The sequence below is a fragment of the Taudactylus pleione genome, unplaced genomic scaffold (assembly GCF_031769625.1).
Source record: "Taudactylus pleione unplaced genomic scaffold, aTauple2 ptg000627l, whole genome shotgun sequence".
Classification (NCBI taxonomy): domain Eukaryota; kingdom Metazoa; phylum Chordata; class Amphibia; order Anura; family Myobatrachidae; genus Taudactylus; species Taudactylus pleione.
The window spans coordinates 7,332,893-7,351,509 of record NW_028285029.1 but is presented as its reverse complement, the minus strand read 5'-3'; positions in this window follow the sequence as shown (position 1 = coordinate 7,351,509).

The following is an 18,617-nucleotide window of genomic DNA, read 5'->3' as shown; positions in this document are numbered from 1 at the left end:
TTGAGGGTGTCACCACCCTTTAACAGACAGACGCATGCTTGTCGCTGCTGCTTTGAGGACAGTATCATATGCAGTGACAGTAGACTTGTCAGAAATTGCTGGCACGTCCTTCAGTCCGGACCAGATGTCCAAACCAGCCCTTGACTTATGACACAGGCGCAGGCTTGGCGCTGCTACTGTGTTGATACACGTGCGGCTACATCACACACAGGTCACAAACACATTAAAAAATATTTTTTTATGTTTTGGAGCACTTTGAGGGTTACACCACCCTTTAACAGACAGACGCACGCTTGTGGCTGCTGCTTTGAGGATGCAAGTGCGGCTACAGCCCACACAAATCACAAAGACAGAAAAAAAAGAAGATTATTTTTATTGTTTGTGTAGCACACATTGAGGGTGTCACCACCCTTTAACAGACAGACGCACACTTGTCGCTGCTGCTTTAAGGATGCAGGTGCGGCTACAGCCCTAACATTTCACAAAGAGAAAAAAAAGAAGAATATTTTTATTGTTTGTGGAGTGCACTTTGAGGGTTACACCACCCTTTAACAGACAGATGCACGCTTGTCGCTGCAGCTTAGTGGATGAAAGTGCGGCTATAGCCCACACAATTCACAAAGACAGAAAAAAGAAGAAGAATATTTTTATTGTTTGTGTAGCACACTTTGAGGGTGTCACCACCCTTTAACAGACAGATGCATGCTTGTCGCTACAGCTTTGAGGATGCAAGTGCTGCTACAGCCCACACAATTCACAAAGTCAGAAAAAAAAAGAAGAATATTTTTATTGTTTGTGTAGCACACATTGAGGGTGTCACCACCCTTTAACAGACAGATGCACACTTGTCACTGCTGCTTTAAGGATGCAGTTGCGGCTACAGCCCTAACATTTCACAAAGAGAAAAAAAAGAAGAATATTTTTATTGTTTGTGGAGTGCACTTTGAGGGTTACACCACCCTTTAACAGACAGATGCACGCTTGTCGCTGCAGCTTTGAGGATGAAAGTGCGGCTATAGCCCACACAATTCACAAAGACAGAAAAAATAAGAAGAATATTTTTATTGTTTGTGTAGCACACTTTGAGGGTGTCACCACCCTTTAACAGACAGACGAACGCTTGTCGCTGCTGCTTTGAGGATTCAAGTGCAGCTACAGCCCTCACAATTCACAAAGACAGAAAAAAAGAAGAATATTTTTATTGTTTGTGTAGCACACTTTGAGGGTGTCACCACCCTTTAACAGACAGATGCACGCTTGTAGCTACTGCTTTCAGGATGCAAGTGCGGCTACAGCACACACAATTCACAAAGACAGAAAAAAAGAAGAATATTTTTATTGTTTGTGTAGCACACTTTGAGGGTGTCACCACCCTTTAACAGACAGATGCACACTTGTCGCTGCTGCTTTAAGGATGCTGGTGCGGCTACAGCCCTAACATTTCACAAAGACAGAAAAAAAAGAAGAATATTTTTATTGTTTGTGGAGCGCACTTTGAGGGTTACACCACCCTTTAACAGACAGACGCACGCTTGTCGCTGCTGCTTTGAGGATGCAAGTGCGGCTATAGCCCACACAATTCACAAAGACAGAAAAAAAAAGGAGAATATTTTTATTGTTTGTGTAGCACACTTTGAGGGTGTCACCACCCTTTAACAGACAGACGCATGCTTGTCGCTGCTGCTTTGAGGATGCAAGTGCGGCTACAGCCCACACAATTCACAAAGACAGAAAAAAAAGAAGAATATTTTTATTGTTTGTGTAGCACACTTTGAGGGTGTCACCACCCTTTAACAGACAGATGCACGCTTGTCGCTGCTGCTTTGAGGACAGTATCATATGCAGTGACAGTAGACTTGTCAGAAATTGTTGGCACGTCCTTCAGTCCGGACCAGATGTCCAAACCAGCCCTTGACTTATGACACAAGCGCAGGCTTGGCGCTGCTACTGTGTTGATGCACGTGCGGCTACATCACACACAGGTCACAAACACATTAAAATAATATTTTTTTATGTTTTGGAGCACTTTGAGGGTTACACCACCCTTTAACAGACAGACGCACACTTGTCACTGCTGCTTTAAGGATGCAGGTGCGGCTACAGCCCTAACATTTCACAAAGAGAAAAAAAAGAAGAATATTTTTATTGTTTGTGGAGTGCACTTTGAGGGTTACACCACCCTTCAACAGACAGATGCATGCTTGTCGCTGCAGCTTTGAGGATGAAAGTGCGGCTATAGCCCACACAATTCACAAAGACAGAAAAAAGAAGAAGAATATTTTTATTGTTTGTGTAGCACACTTTGAGGGTGTCACCACCCTTTAACAGACAGATGCACGCTTGTCGCTGCTGCTTTGAGGATGCAAGTGCAGCTACAGCCCTCACAATTCACAAAGACAGAAAAAAAGAAGAATATTTTTATTGTTTGTGTAGCACACTTTGAGGGTGTCACCACCCTTTAACAGACAGATGCACACTTGTAGCTGCTGCTTTAAGGATGCAGGTGCGGCTACAGCCCTAACATTTCACAAAGAGAAAAAAAAGAAGAATATTTTTATTGTTTGTGGAGTGCACTTTGAGGGTTACACCACCCTTTAACAGACAGATGCACGCTTGTCGCTGCAGCTTAGTGGATGAAAGTGCGGCTATAGCCCACACAATTCACAAAGACAGAAAAAAGAAGAAGAATATTTTTATTGTTTGTGTAGCACACTTTGAGGGTGTCACCACCCTTTAACAGACAGATGCATGCTTGTCGCTACAGCTTTGAGGATGCAAGTGCTGCTACAGCCCACACAATTCACAAAGTCAGAAAAAAAAAGAAGAATATTTTATTGTTTGTGTAGCACACATTGAGGGTGTCACCACCCTTTAACAGACAGATGCACACTTGTCACTGCTGCTTTAAGGATGCAGTTGCGGCTACAGCCCTAACATTTCACAAAGAGAAAAAAAAGAAGAATATTTTTATTGTTTGTGGAGTGCACTTTGAGGGTTACACCACCCTTTAACAGACAGATGCACGCTTGTCGCTGCAGCTTTGAGGATGAAAGTGCGGCTATAGCCCACACAATTCACAAAGACAGAAAAAAGAAGAAGAATATTTTTATTGTTTGTGTAGCACACTTTGAGGGTGTCACCACCCTTTAACAGACAGACGAACGCTTGTCGCTGCTGCTTTGAGGATTCAAGTGCAGCTACAGCCCTCACAATTCACAAAGACAGAAAAAAAGAAGAATATTTTTATTGTTTGTGTAGCACACTTTGAGGGTGTCACCACCCTTTAACAGACAGATGCACGCTTGTAGCTACTGCTTTCAGGATGCAAGTGCGGCTACAGCACACACAATTCACAAAGACAGAAAAAAAAGAAGAATATTTTTATTGTTTGTGTAGCACACTTTGAGGGTGTCACCACCCTTTAACAGACAGATGCACACTTGTCGCTGCTGCTTTAAGGATGCTGGTGCGGCTACAGCCCTAACATTTCACAAAGACAGAAAAAAAAGAAGAATATTTTTATTGTTTGTGGAGCGCACTTTGAGGGTTACACCACCCTTTAACAGACAGACGCACGCTTGTCGCTGCTGCTTTGAGGATGCAAGTGCGGCTATAGCCCACACAATTCACAAAGACAGAAAAAAAAAGGAGAATATTTTTATTGTTTGTGTAGCACACTTTGAGGGTGTCACCACCCTTTAACAGACAGACGCATGCTTGTCGCTGCTGCTTTGAGGATGCAAGTGCGGCTACAGCCCACACAATTCACAAAGACAGAAAAAAAAGAAGAATATTTTTATTGTTTGTGTAGCACACTTTGAGGGTGTCACCACCCTTTAACAGACAGATGCACGCTTGTCGCTGCTGCTTTGAGGACAGTATCATATGCAGTGACAGTAGACTTGTCAGAAATTGTTGGCACGTCCTTCAGTCCGGACCAGATGTCCAAACCAGCCCTTGACTTATGACACAAGCGCAGGCTTGGCGCTGCTACTGTGTTGATGCACGTGCGGCTACATCACACACAGGTCACAAACACATTAAAATAATATTTTTTTATGTTTTGGAGCACTTTGAGGGTTACACCACCCTTTAACAGACAGACGCACACTTGTCACTGCTGCTTTAAGGATGCAGGTGCGGCTACAGCCCTAACATTTCACAAAGAGAAAAAAAAGAAGAATATTTTTATTGTTTGTGGAGTGCACTTTGAGGGTTACACCACCCTTCAACAGACAGATGCATGCTTGTCGCTGCAGCTTTGAGGATGAAAGTGCGGCTATAGCCCACACAATTCACAAAGACAGAAAAAAGAAGAAGAATATTTTTATTGTTTGTGTAGCACACTTTGAGGGTGTCACCACCCTTTAACAGACAGATGCACGCTTGTCGCTGCTGCTTTGAGGATGCAAGTGCAGCTACAGCCCTCACAATTCACAAAGACAGAAAAAAAGAAGAATATTTTTATTGTTTGTGTAGCACACTTTGAGGGTGTCACCACCCATTAACAGACAGATGCACGCTTGTCGCTACTGCTTTCAGGATGCAAGTGCGGCTACAGCCCACACAATTCACAAAGACAGAAAAAAAAGAAGAATATTTTTATTGTTTGTGTAGCACACTTTGAGGGTGTCACCACCCTTTAACAGACAGATGCACACTTGTAGCTGCTGCTTTAAGGATGCAGGTGCGGCTACAGCCCTAACATTTCACAAAGAGAAAAAAAAGAAGAATATTTTTATTGTTTGTGGAGTGCACTTTGAGGGTTACACCACCCTTTAACAGACAGATGCACGCTTGTCGCTGCAGCTTTGAGGATGAAAGTGCGGCTATAGCCCACACAATTCAGAAGGACAGAAAAAAGAAGAAGAATATTTTTATTGTTTGTGTTGCACACTTTGATGGTGTCACCACCCTTTAACAGACAGACGCATGCTTGTCGCTGCTGCTTTAAGGATGCAGGTGCGGCAACAGCCCACACATTTCACAAAGACAGAAAAAAAAGAAGAATATTTTTATTGTTTGTGGAGCGCACTTTGAGGGTTACACCACCCTTTTACAGACAGACGCACACTTGTCGCTGCTGATTTGAGGATGCAAGTGCGGCTATAGCCCACACAATTCACAAAGACAGAAAAAAAAGAAGAATATTTTTAATGTTTGTGTAGCACACTTTGAGGGTGTCACCACCCTTTAACAGACAGACGCACGCTTGTTGCTGCTGCTTTGAGAATGCAAGTGCGGCTACAGCCCACACAATTCACAAAGACAGAAAAAAAAGAAGAATATTTTTATTGTTTGTGTAGCACACTTTGAGGGTGTCACCACCCTTTAACAGACAGACGCATGCTTGTCGCTGCTGCTTTGAGGACAGTATCATATGCAGTGACAGTAGACTTGTCAGAAATTGCTGGCACGTCCTTCAGTCCGGACCAGATGTCCAAACCAGCCCTTGACTTATGACACAGGCGCAGGCTTGGCGCTGCTACTGTGTTGATGCACGTGCGGCTACATCACACACAGGTCACAAACACATTAAAAAAATATTTTTTTATGTTTTGGAGCACTTTGAGGGTTACACCACCCTTTAACAGACAGACGCACGCTTGTGGCTGCTGCTTTGAGGATGCAAGTGCGGCTACAGCCCACACAAATCACAAAGACAGAAAAAAAAGAAGATTATTTTTATTGTTTGTGTAGCACACTTTGAGGGTGTCACCACCCTTTAACAGACAGACGCACACTTGTCGCTGCTGCTTTAAGGATGCAGGTGCGGCTACAGCCCTAACATTTCACAAAGAGAAAAAAAAGAAGAATATTTTTATTGTTTGTGGAGTGCACTTTGAGGGTTACACCACCCTTTAACAGACAGATGCACGCTTGTCGCTGCAGCTTAGTGGATGAAAGTGCGGCTATAGCCCACACAATTCACAAAGACAGAAAAAAAAGAAGATTAATTTTATTGTTTGTGGAGCTCACTTTGAGGGTTACACCACCCTTTAACAGACAGATGCACGCTTGTCGCTGCTGCTTTGAGGATGCAAGTGCGGCTATAGCCCACACAATTCACAAAGACAGAAAAAAAAGGAGAATATTTTTATTGTTTGTGTAGCACACTTTGAGGGTGTCAGCACCCTTTAACAGACAGACGCACGCCTGTCGCTGCTGCTTTGAGGATGCAAGTGCAGCTACAGCACACACAATTCACAAAGACAGAAATAAAAGAAGAATATTTTCATTGTTTGTGAAGAAAACACTTTGAAGGTATCACCACCGTTTAATAGACAGACGCATGCTTGTCGCTGCTGCTTTGAGGATGCAAGTGCAGCTACAGCCCACACAATTCACAAAGACAGAAAAAAGAAGGAGAATATTTTTATTGTTTGTGTAGCACACTTTGAGGGTGTCACCACCCTTTAACAGACAGACACACGCTTGTCGCTGCTGCTTTGAGGATGCAAGTGTGGCTACAGCCCACACAATTCACAAAGACAGAAAAAAAAGAAGAATATTTTTATTGTTTGTGTAGCACACTTTGAGGGTGTCACCACCCTTTAACAGACAGATGCACGCTTGTCGCTGCTGCTTTGAGGACAGTATCATATGCAGTGACAGTAGACTTGTCAGAAATTGTTGGCACGTCCTTCAGTCCGGACCAGATGTCCAAACCAGCCCTTGACTTATGACACAAGCGCAGGCTTGGCGCTGCTACTGTGTTGATGCACGTGCGGCTACATCACACACAGGTCACAAACACATTAAAATAATATTTTTTTATGTTTTGGAGCACTTTGAGGGTTACACCACCCTTTAACAGACAGACGCACACTTGTCACTGCTGCTTTAAGGATGCAGGTGCGGCTACAGCCCTAACATTTCACAAAGAGAAAAATAAGAAGAATATTTTTATTGTTTGTGGAGTGCACTTTGAGGGTTACACCACCCTTTAACAGACAGATGCATGCTTGTCGCTGCAGCTTTGAGGATGAAAATGCGGCTATAGCCCACACAATTCACAAAGACAGAAAAAAGAAGGAGAATATTTTTATTGTTTGTGAAGCACACTTTGAGGGTGTCACCACCCTTTAACAGACAGACGTACGCTTGTTGCAGCTGCTTTAAGGATGCAGGTGCGGCAACAGCCCACACATTTCACAAAGACAGAAAAAAAAGAAGAATATTTTTATTGTTTGTGGAGCGCACTTTGACGGTTACACCACCCTTTTACAGACAGACGCACACTTGTCGCTGCTGATTTGAGGATGCAAGTGCGGCTATAGCCCACACAATTCACAAAGACAGAAAAAAGAAGGAGAATATTTTTATTGTTTGTGAAGCACACTTTGAGGGTGTCACCACCCTTTAACAGACAGACGCACGCTTGTCGCTGCTGCTTTGAGAATGCAAGTGCAGCTATAGCCCACACAATTCACAAAGACAGAAAAAAAAGAAGAATATTTTTATTGTTTGTGTAGCACACTTTGAGGGTGTCACCACCCTTTAACAGACAGACGCACGCTTGTTGCTGCTGCTTTGAGAATGCAAGTGCGGCTACAGCCCACACAATTCACAAAGACAGAAAAAAAAGAAGAATATTTTTATTGTTTGTGTAGCACACTTTGAGGGTGTCACCACCCTTTAACAGACAGACGCATGCTTGTCGCTGCTGCTTTGAGGACAGTATCATATGCAGTGACAGTAGACTTGTCAGAAATTGCTGGCACGTCCTTCAGTCCGGACCAGATGTCCAAACCAGCCCTTGACTTATGACACAGGCGCAGGCTTGGCGCTGCTACTGTGTTGATGCACGTGCGGCTACATCACACACAGGTCACAAACACATTAAAAAAATATTTTTTTATGTTTTGGAGCACTTTGAGGGTTACACCACCCTTTAACAGACAGACGCACGCTTGTGGCTGCTGCTTTGAGGATGCAAGTGCGGCTACAGCCCACACAAATCACAAAGACAGAAAAAAAAGAAGATTATTTTTATTGTTTGTGTAGCACACATTGAGGGTGTCACCACCCTTTAACAGACAGACGCACACTTGTCGCTGCTGCTTTAAGGATGCAGGTGCGGCTACAGCCCTAACATTTCACAAAGAGAAAAAAAAGAAGAATATTTTTATTGTTTGTGGAGTGCACTTTGAGGGTTACACCACCCTTTAACAGACAGATGCACGCTTGTCGCTGCAGCTTAGTGGATGAAAGTGCGGCTATAGCCCACACAATTCACAAAGACAGAAAAAAGAAGAAGAATATTTTTATTGTTTGTGTAGCACACTTTGAGGGTGTCACCACCCTTTAACAGACAGATGCATGCTTGTCGCTACAGCTTTGAGGATGCAAGTGCTGCTACAGCCCACACAATTCACAAAGTCAGAAAAAAAAAGAAGAATATTTTTATTGTTTGTGTAGCACACATTGAGGGTGTCACCACCCTTTAACAGACAGATGCACACTTGTCACTACTGCTTTAAGGATGCAGTTGCGGCTACAGCCCTAACATTTCACAAAGAGAAAAATAAGAAGAATATTTTTATTGTTTGTGGAGTGCACTTTGAGGGTTACACCACCCTTTAACAGACAGATGCACGCTTGTCGCTGCAGCTTTGAGGATGAAAGTGCGGCTATAGCCCACACAATTCACAAAGACAGAAAAAAGAAGAAGAATATTTTTATTGTTTGTGTAGCACACTTTGAGGGTGTCACCACCCTTTAACAGACAGACGCACGCTTGTCGCTGCTGCTTTGAGGATTCAAGTGCAGCTACAGCCCTCACAATTCACAAAGACAGAAAAAAAGAAGAATATTTTTATTGTTTGTGTAGCAAACTTTGAGGGTGTCACCACCCTTTAACAGACAGATGCACACTTGTCGCTGCTGCTTTAAGGATGCAGGTGCAGCTACTGCCCTAACATTTCACAAAGACAGAAAAAAAAGAAGAATATTTTTATTGTTTGTGGAGCGCACTTTGAGGGTTACACCACCCTTTAAAAGACAGACGCACGCTTGTCGCTGCTGCATTGAGGATGCAAGTGCGGCTATAGCCCACACAATTCACAAAGACTGAAAAATGAAGGAGAATATTTTTATTGTTTGTGTAGCACACTTTGAGGGTGTCACCACCCTTTAACAGACAGACGCATGCTTGTCGCTGCTGCTTTGAGGACAGTATCATATGCAGTGACAGTAGACTTGTCAGAAATTGCTGGCACGTCCTTCAGTCCGGACCAGATGTCCAAACCAGCCCTTGACTTATGACACAGGCGCAGGCTTGGCGCTGCTACTGTGTTGATGCACGTGCGGCTACATCACACACAGGTCACAAACACATTAAAAAAATATTTTTTTATGTTTTGGAGCACTTTGAGGGTTACACCACCCTTTAACAGACAGACGCACGCTTGTGGCTGCTGCTTTGAGGATGCAAGTGCGGCTACAGCCCACACAAATCACAAAGACAGAAAAAAAAGAAGATTATTTTTATTGTTTGTGTAGCACACATTGAGGGTGTCACCACCCTTTAACAGACAGACGCACACTTGTCGCTGCTGCTTTAAGGATGCAGGTGCGGCTACAGCCCTAACATTTCACAAAGAGAAAAAAAAGAAGAATATTTTTATTGTTTGTGGAGTGCACTTTGAGGGTTACACCACCCTTTAACAGACAGATGCACGCTTGTCGCTGCAGCTTAGTGGATGAAAGTGCGGCTATAGCCCACACAATTCACAAAGACAGAAAAAAGAAGAAGAATATTTTTATTGTTTGTGTAGCACACTTTGAGGGTGTCACCACCCTTTAACAGACAGATGCATGCTTGTCGCTACAGCTTTGAGGATGCAAGTGCTGCTACAGCCCACACAATTCACAAAGTCAGAAAAAAAAAGAAGAATATTTTTATTGTTTGTGTAGCACACATTGAGGGTGTCACCACCCTTTAACAGACAGATGCACACTTGTCACTACTGCTTTAAGGATGCAGTTGCGGCTACAGCCCTAACATTTCACAAAGAGAAAAATAAGAAGAATATTTTTATTGTTTGTGGAGTGCACTTTGAGGGTTACACCACCCTTTAACAGACAGATGCACGCTTGTCGCTGCAGCTTTGAGGATGAAAGTGCGGCTATAGCCCACACAATTCACAAAGACAGAAAAAAGAAGAAGAATATTTTTATTGTTTGTGTAGCACACTTTGAGGGTGTCACCACCCTTTAACAGACAGACGCACGCTTGTCGCTGCTGCTTTGAGGATTCAAGTGCAGCTACAGCCCTCACAATTCACAAAGACAGAAAAAAAGAAGAATATTTTTATTGTTTGTGTAGCAAACTTTGAGGGTGTCACCACCCTTTAACAGACAGATGCACACTTGTCGCTGCTGCTTTAAGGATGCAGGTGCAGCTACTGCCCTAACATTTCACAAAGACAGAAAAAAAAGAAGAATATTTTTATTGTTTGTGGAGCGCACTTTGAGGGTTACACCACCCTTTAAAAGACAGACGCACGCTTGTCGCTGCTGCATTGAGGATGCAAGTGCGGCTATAGCCCACACAATTCACAAAGACTGAAAAATGAAGGAGAATATTTTTATTGTTTGTGTAGCACACTTTGAGGGTGTCACCACCCTTTAACAGACAGACGCACGCCTGTCGCTGCTGCTTTGAGGATGCAAGTGCAGCTACAGCACACACAATTCACAAAGATAGAAAAAAAAGAAGAATATTTTCATTGTTTGTGAAGAAAACACTTTGACGGTGTCACCACCCTTTAACAAACAGACGCACGCTTGTCGCTGCTGATTTGAGGATGCAAGTGTGGCTACAGCCCACACAATTCACAAAGACAGAAAAAAAAGAAGAATATTTTTATTGTTTGTGTAGCACACTTTGAGGGTGTCACCACCCTTTAACAGACAGATGCACGCTTGTCGCTACTGCTTTCAGGATGCAAGTGCGGCTACAGCCCACACAATTCACAAAGACAGAAAAAAAAGAAGAATATTTTATTGTTTGTGTAGCACACTTTGAGGGTGTCACCACCCTTTAACAGACAGATGCACACTTGTCGCTGCTGCTTTAAGGATGCTGGTGCGGCTACAGCCCTAACATTTCACAAAGACAGAAAAAAAAGAAGATTAATTTTATTGTTTGTGGAGCGCACTTTGTTGGTTACACCACCCTTTAACAGACAGATGCACACTTGTCGCTGCTGCTTTAAGGATGCAAGTGCAGCTACAGCCCTAACATTTCACAAAGACAGAAAAAAAAGAAGACTAATTTTATTGTTTGTGTAGCACACTTTGAGGGTGTCACCACCCTTTAACAGACAGACGCATGCCTGTCGCTGCTGCTTTGAGGATGCAAGTGCAGCTACAGCACACACAATTCACAAAGACAGAAAAAAAAAGAAGAATATTTTTATTGTTTGTGTAGCACACTTTGAGGGTGTCACCACCCTTTAACAGACAGACGCACGCTTGTTGCTGCTGCTTTGAGGATGCAAGTGCGGCTACAGCCCACACAATTCACAAAGACAGAAAAAAAAGAAGAATATTTTTATTGTTTGTGTAGCACACTTTGAGGGTGTCACCACCCTTTAACAGACATATGCACGCTTGTCGCTACTGCTTTCAGGATGCAAGTGCGGCTGCAGCACACACAATTCACAAAGACAGAAAAAAAAGAAGAATATTTTTATTGTTTGTGTAGCACACTTTGAGGGTGTCACCACCCTTTAACAGACAGACGCACGCTTGTCGCTGCTGCTTTGAGGATTCAAGTGCAGCTACAGCCCTCACAATTCACAAAGACAGAAAAAAAGAAGAATATTTTTATTGTTTGTGTAGCAAACTTTGAGGGTGTCACCACCCTTTAACAGACAGATGCACACTTGTCGCTGCTGCTTTAAGGATGCAGGTGCAGCTATAGCCCACACAATTCACAAAGACAGAAAAAAGAAGGAGAATATTTTTATTGTTTGTGTAGCACACTTTGAGGGTGTCACCACCCTTTAACAGACAGACGCACGCCTGTCGCTGCTGCTTTGAGGATGCAAGTGCAGCTACAGCACACACAATTCACAAAGACAGAAATAAAAGAAGAATATTTTCATTGTTTGTGAAGAAAACACTTTGACGGTATCACCACCCTTTAATAGACAGACGCATGCTTGTCGCTGCTGCTTTGAGGTTGCAAGTGCAGCTACAGCCCACACAATTCACAAAGACAGAAAAAAAAAGAAGAATATTTTTATTGTTTGTGTAGCACACTTTGAGGGTGTCACCACCCTTTAACAGACAGATGCACGCTTGTCGCTACTGCTTTCAGGATGCAAGTGCGGCTACAGCACACACAATTCACAAAGACAGAAAAAAAAGAAGAATATTTTTATTGTTTGTGTAGCACACTTTGAGGGTGTCACCACCCTTTAACAGACAGATGCACACTTGTCGCTGCTGCATTAAGGATGCTGGTGTGGCTACAGCCCTAACATTTCACAAAGACAGAAAAAAAAAAGAATATTTTTATTGTTTGTGGAGCGCACTTTGAGGGTTACACCACCCTTTAACAGACAGACGCACGCTTGTCGCTGCAGCTTTGAGGATGAAAGTGTGGCTATAGCCCACACAATTCACAAAGACAGAAAAAAGAAGAATAATATTTTTATTGTTTGTGTAGCACACTTTGAGGGTGTCACCACCCTTTAACAGACAGACGCACGCTTGTCGCTGCTGCATTGAGGATGCAAGTGCGGCTACAGCCCACACAATTCACATAGACAGAAAAAAAAGAAGAATATTTTTATTGTTTGTGTAGCACACTTTGAGGGTGTCACCACCCTTTAACAGACAGATGCACGCTTGTCGCTGCTGCTTTGAGGACAGTATCATATGCAGTGACAGTAGACTTGTCAGAAATTGTTGGCACGTCCTTCAGTCCAGACCAGATGTCCAAACCAGCCCTTGACTTATGACACAAGCGCAGGCTTGGCGCTGCTACTGTGTTGATGCACGTGCGGCTATATCACACACAGGTCACAAACACATTAAAATAATATTTTTTTATGTTTTGGAGCACTTTGAGGGTTACATCACCCTTTAACAGACAGACGCACACTTGTCACTGCTGCTTTAAGGATGCAGGTGCGGCTACAGCCCTAACATTTCACAAAGAGAAAAAAAAGAAGAATATTTTTATTGTTTGTGGAGTGCACTTTGAGGGTTACACCACCCTTTAACAGACAGATGCATGCTTGTCGCTGCAGCTTTGAGGATGAAAGTGCGGCTATAGCCCACACAATTCACAAAGACAGAAAAAAGAAGAAGAATAATTTTATTGTTTGTGTAGCACACTTTGAGGGTGTCACCACCCTTTAACAGACAGATGCACGCTTGTCGCTGCTGCTTTGAGGATGCAAGTGCAGCTACAGCCCTCACAATTCACAAAGACAGAAAAAAAGAAGAATATTTTTATTGTTTGTGTAGCACACTTTGAGGGTGTCACCACCCATTAACAGACAGATGCACGCTTGTCGCTACTGCTTTCAGGATGCAAGTGCGGCTACAGCCCACACAATTCACAAAGACAGAAAAAAAAGAAGAATATTTTTATTGTTTGTGTAGCACACTTTGAGGGTGTCACCACCCTTTAACAGACAGATGCACACTTTTAGCTGCTGCTTTAAGGATGCAGGTGCGGCTACAGCCCTAACATTTCACAAAGAGAAAAAAAAGAAGAATATTTTTATTGTTTGTGGAGTGCACTTTGAGGGTTACACCACCCTTTAACAGACAGATGCACGCTTGTCGCTGCAGCTTTGAGGATGAAAGTGCGGCTATAGCCCACACAATTCAGAAGGACAGAAAAAAGAAGAAGAATATTTTTATTGTTTGTGTTGCACACTTTGATGGTGTCACCACCCTTTAACAGACAGACGCACGCTTGTCGCTGCTGCTTTGAGGATGCAAGTGCAGCTACAGCCCTCACAATTCACAAAGACAGAAAAAAAAAAGAATATTTTTATTGATTGTGTAGCACATTTTGAGGGTGTCACCACCCTTTAACAGACAGATGCACGCTTGTCGCTACTGCTTTCTGGATGCAAGTGCGGCTACAGCCCACACAATTCACAAAGACAGAAAAAAAAGAAGAATATTTTTATTGTTTGTGTAGCACACTTTGAGGGTGTCACCACCCTTTAACAGAAAGATGCACACTTGTCGCTGCTGCTTTAAGGATGCAGGTGCAGCTACAGCCCTAACATTTCACAAAGACAGAAAAAAAAGAAGAATATTTTTATTGTTTGTGGAGCGCACTTTGAGGGTTACACCACCCTTTAACAGACAGACGCACGCTTGTTGCTGCTGCTTTGAGGATGCAAGTGCAGCTACAGCCCTCACAATTCACAAAGACAGAAAAAAAAGAAGAATATTTTTATTGTTTGTGTAGCACACTTTGAGGGTGTCACCACCCTTTAACAGACAGACACACGCTTGTCGCTGCTGCTTTGAGGATGCAAGTGCGGCTACAGCCCACACAATTCACAAAGACAGAAAAAAAAAGAAGAATATTTTTATTGTTTGTGTAGCACACTTTGAGGGTGTCACCACCCTTTAACAGACAAACGCACACTTGTCGCTGCTGCTTTGAGGACAGTATCATATGCAGTGACAGAAGACTTGTCAGAAATTGTTGGCACGTCCTTCAGTCCGGACCAGATGTCCAAACCAGCCCTTGACTTAAGAAACAGGAGCACGCTTGGCACTGCTACTGTGTTGATGCACGTGCGGCTACATCGCACACAAGTCACAAACACATTTAAAAAATAGTTTTTTATGTTTTGGAGCACTTTGAGGGTGTCACCACCCTTTAACAGACAGACGCACACTTGTCGCAGCTGCTTTGAGGATGCAAGTGCGGCTACAGCCCACACAATTCACAAAGACAGAAAAAAAGAAGAATATTTTTATTGTTTGTGGAGCGCACTTTGAGGGTTACACCACCCTCTAACAGACAGACGCACACTTGTCGCTGCTGATTTGAGGATGCAAGTGCGGCTATAGCCCACACAATTCACAAAGACAGAAAAAAGAAGGAGAATATTTTTATTGTTTGTGAAGCACACTTTGAGGGTGTCACCACCCTTTAACAGACAGACGCACGCTTGTCGCTGCTGCTTTGAGAATGCAAGTGCAGCTACAGCCCACACAATTCACAAAGACAGAAAAAAAAGAAGAATATTTTTATTGTTTGTGTAGCACACTTTGAGGGTGTCACCACCCTTTAACAGACAGATGCACGCTTGTCGCTGCTGCTTTGAGAATGCAAGTGCGGCTACAGCCCACACAATTCACAAAGACAGAAAAAAAAGAAGAATATTTTTATTGTTTGTGTAGCACACTTTGAGGGTGTCACCACCCTTTAACAGACAGACGCATGCTTGTCGCTGCTGCTTTGAGGACAGTATCATATGCAGTGACAGTAGACTTGACAGAAATTGCTGGCACGTCCTTCAGTCCGGACCAGATGTCCAAACCAGCCCTTGACTTATGACACAGGCGCAGGCTTGGCGCTGCTACTGTGTTGATGCACGTGCGGCTACATCACACACAGGTCACAAACACATTAAAAAAATATTTTTTTATGTTTTGGAGCACTTTGAGGGTTACACCACCCTTTAACAGACAGACGCACGCTTGTGGCTGCTGCTTTGAGGATGCAAGTGCGGCTACAGCCCACACAAATCACAAAGACAGAAAAAAAAGAAGATTATTTTTATTGTTTGTGTAGCACACTTTGAGGGTGTCACCACCCTTTAACAGACAGACGCATGCTTGTCGCTACAGCTTTGAAGATGCAAGTGCTGCAACAGCCCACACAATTCACAAAGACAGAAAAAAGAAGAAGAATATTTTTATTGTTTGTGTAGCACACATTGAGGGTGTCACCACCCTTTAACAGACAGACGCACACTTGTCGCTGCTGCTTTAAGGATGCAGGTGCGGCTACAGCCCTAACATTTCACAAAGAGAAAAAAAAGAAGAATATTTTTATTGTTTGTGGAGTGCACTTTGAGGGTTACACCACCCTTTAACAGACAGATGCACGCATGTCGCTGCAGCTTTGAGGATGAAAGTGCGGCTATAGCCCACACAATTCACAAAGACAGAAAAAAAAAGAAAAATATTTTTATTGTTTGTGTAGCACACTTTGAGGGTGTCACCACCCTTTAACAGACAGACACACGCTTGTCGCTGCTGCTTTGAGGACAGTATCATATGCAGTGACAGTAGACTTGTCAGAAATTGTTGGCACGTCCTTCAGTCCGGACCAGATGTCCAAACCAGCCCTTGACTTATGACACAGGCGCAGGCTTGGCGCTGCTACTGTGTTGATGCACATGCGGCTACATCACACACAGGTCACAAACACATTAAAAAAAAATTTTTTTATGTTTTGGAGCACTTTGAGGGTTACACCACCCTTTAACAGACAGACGCACGCTTGTGGCTGCTGCTTTGAGGATGCAAGTGCGGCTACAGCCCACACAAATCACAAAGACAGAAAAAAAAGAAGATTATTTTTATTGTTTGTGTAGCACACTTTGAGGGTGTCACCACCCTTTAACAGACAGACGCATGCTTGTCGCTACAGCTTTGAGGATGGAAGTGCTGCTACAGCCCACACAAGTCACAAAGACAGAAAAAAAGAAGAATATTTTTATTGTTTGTGTAGCACACATTGAGGGTGTCACCACCCTTTAACAGACAGACGCACACTTGTCGCTGCTGCTTTAAGGATGCAGGTGCGGCTACAGCCCTAACATTTCACAAAGAGAAAAAAAAGAAGAATATTTTTATTGTTTGTGGAGTGCACTTTGAGGGTTACACCACCCTTTAACAGACAGATGCACGCTTGTCGCTGCAGCTTAGAGGATGAAAGTGCGGCTATAGCCCACACAATTCACAAAGACAGAAAAAAGAAGAAGAATATTTTTATTGTTTGTGTAGCACACTTTGAGGGTGTCACCACCCTTTAACAGACAGACGCACGCTTGTCGCTGCTGCTTTGAGGATGCAAGTGCAGCTACAGCCCTCACAATTCACAAAGACAAAAAAAAGAAGAATATTTTTATTGTTTGTGTAGCACACTTTGAGGGTGTCACCACTTTTTAACAGACAGACGCACGCTTGTCGCTGCTGCTTGGAGGACAGTATCATATGCAGTGACAGTAGACTTGTCAGAAATTGTTGGCACGTCCATCAGTCCGGACCAGATGTCCAAACCAGCCCTTGACTTATGACACAGGCGCAGGGTTGGCGCTGCTACTGTGTTGATGCATGTGCGGCTACATCACACACAGGTCACAAACACATTAAAATAATATTTTTTTATGTTTTGGAGCACTTTGAGGGTTACACCACCCTTTAACAGACAGACGCACGCTTGTGGCTGCTGCTTTGAGGATGCAAGTGCGGCTACAGTCCACACAAATCACAAAGACAGAAAAAAAGAAGAATATTTTTATTGTTTGTGTAGCACACTTTGAGGGTGTCACCACCCTATAACAGACAGATGCACGCTTGTCGCTACTGCTTTCAGGATGCAAGTGCGGCTACAGCCCACACAATTCACAAAGACAGAAAAAAAAGAAGAATATTTTTATTGTTTGTGTAGCACACTTTGAGGGTGTCACCACCCTTTAACAGACAGACGCATGCTTGTCGCTGCTGCTTTGAGGATGCAAGTGCGGCTACAGCCCACACAATTCACAAAGACAGAAAAAAAAAAGAAGAATATTTTTATTGTTTGTGTAGCACACTTTTAGGGTGTCACCACCCTTTAACAGACAAACGCACACTTGTCGCTGCTGCTTTGAGGACAGTATCATATGCAGTGACAGAAGACTTGTCAGAAATTGTTGGCACGTCCTTCAGTCCGGACCAGATGTCCAAACCAGCCCTTGACTTAAGACACAGGCGCACGCTTGGCACTGCTACTGTGTTGATGCACGTGGGGCTACATCGCACACAAGTCACAAACACATTTAAAAAATAGTTTTTTATGTTTTGGAGCACTTTGAGGGTTACACCACCCTTTAACAGACAGACGCACACTTGTCGCAGCTGCTTTGAGGATGCAAGTGCGGCTACAGCCCACACAATTCACAAAGACAGAAAAAAAAGAAGAATACTTTTATTGTTTGTGTAGCACATTTTGAGGGTGTCACCACCCTTTAACAGACAGACGCACGCTTGTCGCTGCTGCTTTAAGGATGCAGGTGCGGCAACAGCCCACACATTTCACAAAGACAGAAAAAAAAGAAGAATATTTTTATTGTTTGTGGAGCGCACTTTGAGGGTTACACCACCCTCTAACAGACAGACGCACACTTGTCGCTGCTGATTTGAGGATGCAAGTGCGGCTATAGCCCACACAATTCACAAAGACAGAAAAAAGAAGGAGAATATTTTTATTGTTTGTGAAGCACACTTTGAGGGTGTAACCACCCTTTAACAGACAGATGCACGCTTGTCGCTGCTGCTTTGAGAATGCAAGTGCAGCTACAGCCCACACAATTCACAAAGACAGAAAAAAAAGAAGAATATTTTTA